Source organism: Coregonus lavaretus (genome assembly GCF_964263955.1).
Source record: "Coregonus lavaretus genome assembly, chromosome: 4".
NCBI lineage: Eukaryota > Metazoa > Chordata > Actinopteri > Salmoniformes > Salmonidae > Coregonus > Coregonus lavaretus.
This window is the reverse complement of record NC_139991.1, coordinates 45,280,215-45,286,990: the sequence shown is the minus strand read 5'-3', so window position 1 is coordinate 45,286,990 and position 6,776 is coordinate 45,280,215.

Sequence of the window (6,776 nt, the reverse complement as noted above, 5' to 3'; positions counted from 1 at the left end):
ATCCTAATGTTGAGATGGAATTGTCAATCAGTAAAGCAGAAGCCAAGAGATTAATAAATACAGTGGTAAAAAATAAGTGGCAAGAGTTATGGAACAGGGAGAGTAAGGGAAGACACCTGTATAAGATCCAGGAAAAGATGGGGGCAGGGAGGTCCTCAGGCCGAGAGAGAAGGGAGGAAAGTGTAGTCACAAGGCTGAGACTGGGACACACAAGGCTAAATAGTACATTGAAAGTGGTGGGGAAACATCCGACTGGGAGGTCTGATCATTGTCAGGAGGAGATGGCGACAATGGAACATGTTCTATTTCAGTGCCAGAAATATGTGAGAGAAATCTTCAGGGGAAGTAGTATTTAATTATGTATTTCGTTTCCTTAGGGAGACGAGATTATTGGGTAGAATTTAGACCTTCACTGTCTCTGGTCCACACTCCAGTCCAGTTGGTGGCGGTAATGCACCTTAAAGTTGGTTGCCAACCGCCAGATAAAATCCACAGAAGAAGAAGAAGAAGAAGAAAGGCGTCTCCTTGGGATGTCCCTACCTTAAGCTACACAAAAGCAATATTTCAAGTGAGAACTAGGCAGGTCTGATGACAAAAAAGAAAGGAAATTATTGCCTACATCACCCATATTTTATTTTTGCAAAAAAAGTAGTGTGTAGTTCCAGTAGTTAACTACACCGCTACATAGCAAAAAAGTAATTCACTACTGAAAACACTACCAAGATTTGAATTTAGTTCAACTACCACCAAGTTACTGCAAAATGTAGTTAAATTACTAATTGAACTACATAGTTCACTACTCGTACTCCCCAACGCTGTTAAGGTTACCTTCTTCCAGTGTGAAGTAATTGGTAGCTTGGTAAACTATATTTTCAGAGTAGCTTCCCCAACACTGAACCTTACCCTAACCCTAACCTTATTAACCATAATCCTTACATAACCCTAACCTTAACCCTTAACCATTTTACATTTCAACTTCAATGGGATAACGAGTTGGGACGTCCCAAGGATCCCATGCTAATGCACAGTTGCAATAGCTAGGAAGTAATGCTAAATGAAAAACACAGTACAGTTTAATCACTAAACAAATATTGTCAATGATTTCACTCTACTGCTCTAATGCAATTATGTACACAAGCTATAGGACTTTGGCCATACAAAAGAGAATACATCTAGGTTCTTATAATATCATACTTTTTTGGGGTGAACTAGGGTGAACAGCTATCCTTGATATGAGAGTAGCTAAACTACACTACAAAGGAAAGTAGCTGACTACTTTGAAACTAGTGAGGTGGCTATTGGTTAAGCATAATAATTGTTCATTTTGGCACAGATAGATTTGTGTAAGATTTGTGTATAATTAAAATATTTACATATTAATAGTTCACTAGTTCACCCAAATTACAAAATTACATATTGGTCAGACTGTTATAATAAGATCTGACTTGGAAGGCTGGAGAACCATGTTTACAATGGAAAGCAGTAGGGGTAGCAGAGATTTTTCTTGACATCCCTGTCTGGGAAAGCAGAGGGGAACATTTGACGATGCACAATATTTGCAGCATGTGCTATGCTCACGCTTTAGCTAGCGCAGTGCCAATGTCTTCCATCAAATTCCATCAGAACCAATAATGTAGTGGTTAAAAAATAGGTGGGTAAACGTTGGTTGTCATTCAATGTGAATAAGGTGCAAACTGGTGAGGGTCCAAAAAGGTGACAAAAATGTGCATATAATTTGTGTATTTTCAGAGAATAACAAGTACATAATACATATTTGAACAATCTTAATACTCTGGAAACATGTTTATGGTAGGCTGGCATTGCTTAATGGATTACGTGGGTCGAATTTAATCCACAGAAGTGTATTGTGCCATATCACAATGTGTTGCAGGACTCATGCACGGCAGGATTTTCCATGTCTGAAGCGGGCCTATAGGCTTATTTGTTTGGCATCTCACCGTAACAGGCTGTAGGCTATGTTTTGGTTATTTGGATCTCCATCCGCCTTTTGTTTACTGTGTTTGTTTACTGTTAATGTAACTAGCCTAAATATAGATTTGTGTCATGCATTTATCGATCTGATATTTAGTTTACTTGGCCTACTTGGTACCACTGTTTTGTTCTGTTTGCATTCATTTGTTTGCATTCGCAGTTGTGTCAATATTCTAAGCTAAACTGCTATTCAGTATTTTTGTTTGCATGCATGAATAACTAGGCTACTACTTTCAGTATTTGGTTTGCATTATTTTGGTAAGACAGCTGTGTGTATGGCTGCATTCACATAGGCTGTTTGTAATAGGTGAATTACCCTATCTATCATGTGGCCTTGCTTTAGTGTGTAGGACACTGTCCATTCGGCTGATACAGCGCAGTGGAGATAGGCTGCAGATTTAACAGTCATTAATTTCGATATGAGAAACATACACCATTATTTATTGAAGGGTGGTAATGTTAACTAGCTAATGTTAATATCTTTGTGTGTAATAATTTTCACTATTGAAACATACAGTGAGGGGGAAAAGTATTTGATCCCCTGCTGATTTTGTACGTTTCCCACTGATAAAGACATGATCAGTCTATAATTTTAATGGTAGGTTTATTTGAACAGTGGGAGACAGAATAACAACAAAAAAAATCCATAAAACGCATGTCAAAAATGTTATAAATTGATTTGCATTTTAATGAGGGAAATAAGTATTTGACCCCTCTGCAAAACATGATTTTGTACTTGGTGGCAAAACCCTTGTTGGCAATCACAGAGGTCAGACGGTTCTTGTAGTTGGCCACCAGGTTTGCACACATCTCAGGAGGGATTTTGTCCCACTCCTCTTTGCAGATCTTCTCCAAGTCATTAAGGTTTAGAGCCTGACGTTTGGCAACTCGAACCTTCAGCTCCCTCCACAGATTTTCTATGGGATTAAGGTCTGGAGACAGGCTAGGCCACTCCAGGACCTTAATGTGCTTCTTCTTGAGCCACTCCTTTGTTGCCTTGGCCGTGTGTTTTGGGTCATTGTCATGCTGGAATACCCATCCACGACCCATTTTCAATGCCCTGGCTGAGGGTAGGAGGTTCTCACCCAAGATTTGACGGTACATGGCCCCGTCCATCGTCCCTTTGATGCAGTGAAGTTGTCCTGTCCCCTTAGCAGAAAAACACCCCCAAAGCATAATGTTTCCACCTCCATGTTTGACGGTGGGGATGGTGTTCTTGGGGTCATAGGCAGCATTCCTCCTCCTCCAAACACGGCAAGTTGAGTTGATGCCAAAGAGCTGGATTTTGGTCTCATCTGACCACAACACTTTCACCCAGTTCTCCTCTGAATCATTCAGATGTTCATTGGCAAACTTCAGACGGGCCTGTATATGTGCTTTCTTGAGCAGGGGGACCTTGCGGGCGCTGCAGGATTTCAGTCCTTCACGGCATAGTGTGTTACCAATTGTTTTCTTGGTGACTATGGTCCCAGCTGCCTTGAGATCATTGACAAGATCCTCCCGTGTAGTTCTGAGCTGATTCCTCACCATTCTCATGATCATTGCAACTCCACGAGGTGAGATCTTGCATGGAGCTCCAGGCTGAGGGAGATTGACAGTTATTTTGTGTTTCTTCCATTTGCGAATAATCACACCAACTGTTGTCACCTTCTCACCAAGCTGCTTGGTGATGGTCTTGTAGCCCATTCCAGCCTTGTGTAGGTTACAATCTTGTCCCTGACATCCTTGGAGAGCTCTTTGGTCTTGGCCATGGTGGAGGGGTTGGAATCTGATTGATTGATTGCTTCTGTGGACATGTGTCTTTTATACAGGTAACAAGCTGAGATTAGGAGCACTCCCTTTAAGAGTGTGCTCCTAATCTCAGCTCGTTACCTGTATAAAAGACTCCTGGGAGCCAGAAATCTTTCTGATTGAGAGGGTGTCAAATACTTATTTCCCTCATTAAAATGCAAATCAATTTATAACATTTTTGATGTGTGTATTTCTGGATTTTTTGGTTGTTATTCTGTCTCTCACTGTTCAAATAAACCTACCATTAAAATTATAGACTGATCAGTTATTTGTCAGTGGGCTAACGTACAAAATCAGCAGGGGATCAAATACTTTTTTCCCTCACTGTACATGCATCTATAATTTTCTTCTTATCAACTATAACTGCGGCATTATTTATATAACACAGGTTGCTTACCTCGAGTTGGATTCCAAATTTCCCAGTCAGGAACAACGTTTTTTGCGTGGAGTGCATGATGACACAGCCACCAGAGAAAGTAAGGTTTGTGAGCAAACAGTGGGATAATCACACGGATTACCTATTTTGAGATTAAAATGGCGAATATTGCCAAAAAGGGGCAAGTTTGCATCCCTGAAGGTAACGCTCCCTATATTTTCGATGCAGTTTTCCGCTATAGGTGGGTAAACACTTGCGCAAAAGAAAAAAAAAGGTGTATAAACAGAGTTTATGTGCGTTTACCCTCTACTACACCACTAATCAGAACATCCCCACATACTAAAGGTTGAATAAAATAAATAAATAAACAAATCCTGGAAGGAGCAGCATGCCATATTAACTTTGATGCAGGAGTAAACAGCACACGACTGACAGGAATGACTCCTGGGACCCCAGGAGGCAAATCTGTGATGGCCCAAAATCTGAATCTTGTACATCTACCTCTCTGCCAAATTTTGTGCTTTTATCAAATGAACGATCATTGTGGATATTTGAGTTTAGCCTCCCCACTACACTTCACGACAAATACTGTAAGATTTGAATGAATATTAGTCTGTGCTGAAATGTAAGCCGACAAAGAAGGGATGTGACTCCAATGTAGATCAACCATAAGGAAAATTGTCTATTTTTATAAAACTCATATCACAATTGATTGAGAAATCATAATAATCTCTGCCTATCAAATTGCAGTGATAAATTGTGATAAATAAAATTGTGGTAAATAAAAAAGTATACCAGTTTCATTTAAGGACCAAAAAATTGACAGCTATGTTAAGAGATAGATGAGAGGGGTTGAGGGTAGCTGAAGGATGGGATTAAAAACAAACAGAAGATAACTATTGTACATTTTACATTTTAGTCATTTAGCAGACGCTCTTATCCAGAGCGACTTACAGTTTTTTAGTGAGTGCATACATTTTTCATTTTTTATTGTAAAATGCATTGTGTCCGTAGAGTTTATGTAGTATGTATAAACTGGAAATAGAAGCCTAAGTGTTGTTGTCCATTAGCTTACTCCAATTAGGGGAGGGGTGGTAGGGTTAGGGGAAAATAATAAAGAAAAATATATATTTATATATATATATATATATAAAAATATATATATGGGGGATTAGAAATGATGCAGACAATTATATTGATGGAAGCTACAATCTATCTGCAATAGTGAAGCTGATCTAGCCCCTAAGAAATATATATACAGTACCAGTCAAAAGTTTGGACACACCTACTCATTCAAGGGTTTTTCTTTATTTGTACTATTTTCTACATTGTAGAATAATAGTGAAGACATCAAAACTATGAAATAACACATATGGAATCATGCAGTAACCAAAAAAGTGTTAAACAAATCAAAATATATTTTATATTTGAGATTCTTCAAAGTAGCCACCCTTTGCCTTGATGACAGCTTTGCACACTCTTGGAATTCTCTCAACCAGCTTCATGAGGTAGTCACCTGGAATGCATTTCAATTAACATGTGTGCCTTCTTAAAAGTGAATTTGTGGAATTTATTTCCTTCTTAATGCGTTTGAGCCAATCAGTTGTGTTGTGACAAGGTAGGGGTGGTATACAGAAGATAGCCCTATTTGGTAAAAGACCAAGTTCATATTATGGCAAGAACAGCTCAAATAAGCAAAGAGAAACGACTGTCCATCATTACTTTAAGACATGAAGGTCAGTCAATACGGAACATTTCAAGAACTTTGAACGTTTCTTCGAGTGCAGTCGCAAAAACCATCAAGCGATATGATGAAACTAGCTCTCATGGAAAGGAAGATCCAGAGTTACCTCTGCTGCAGAGTTACCTCCACTGCGGTCATAACAGTGATTTTAAAATTAGTTCAACTTGGCCTACCACATGCTATTGGAAAATGTGGTGCTTGCCCATTTTGAGTTTGTACAATCTATAACATTACACTTTATTGCGTGGGAAGGTGCCATGAAGAGCCACACAACAGCACATTTGTCATCAATGAATCACGGTGCACCCGATTAGACAACAATCACCCATTAAAAGGTGGAAACATCTTACCAATCACACCATTCATATGGTGAATGTGGTATCCCACACGCCACATGGTTACCACCTTTTAATGGGGTGATTGTTCTCTAATCGGGTGCACCATGATTAATTGATGACAAATGTGCTGTTGTGTGGCTCTTCATGGCTCTGTCGTAGCCAGCCGCGACCGGGAGACCCATGGGGCGGCGCACACTTGGCCCAGCGTCGTCCAGGGTAGGGGAGGGGAATGGCCGGCAGGGATGTAGCTCAGTTGGTAGAGCATGGCGTTTGCAACGCCAGGGTTGTGGGTTCGATTCCCACGGGGGGCCAGTATGAAAAAAATTATAATATAAATAAAAATAATGTATGCACTCACTAACTGTAAGTCGCACTGGATAAGAGCGTCTGCTAAATGACTAAAATGTAAACATGAGGATACAGTGTAGCTCGATGATTGACAGGTATTCAGGATGGGGGCTGGGCATGACGAAGGGTGTTACCAAAGCGCCACCCCCTGATTCTACATAAAGGCAAGCACCCGACATTCTACTGG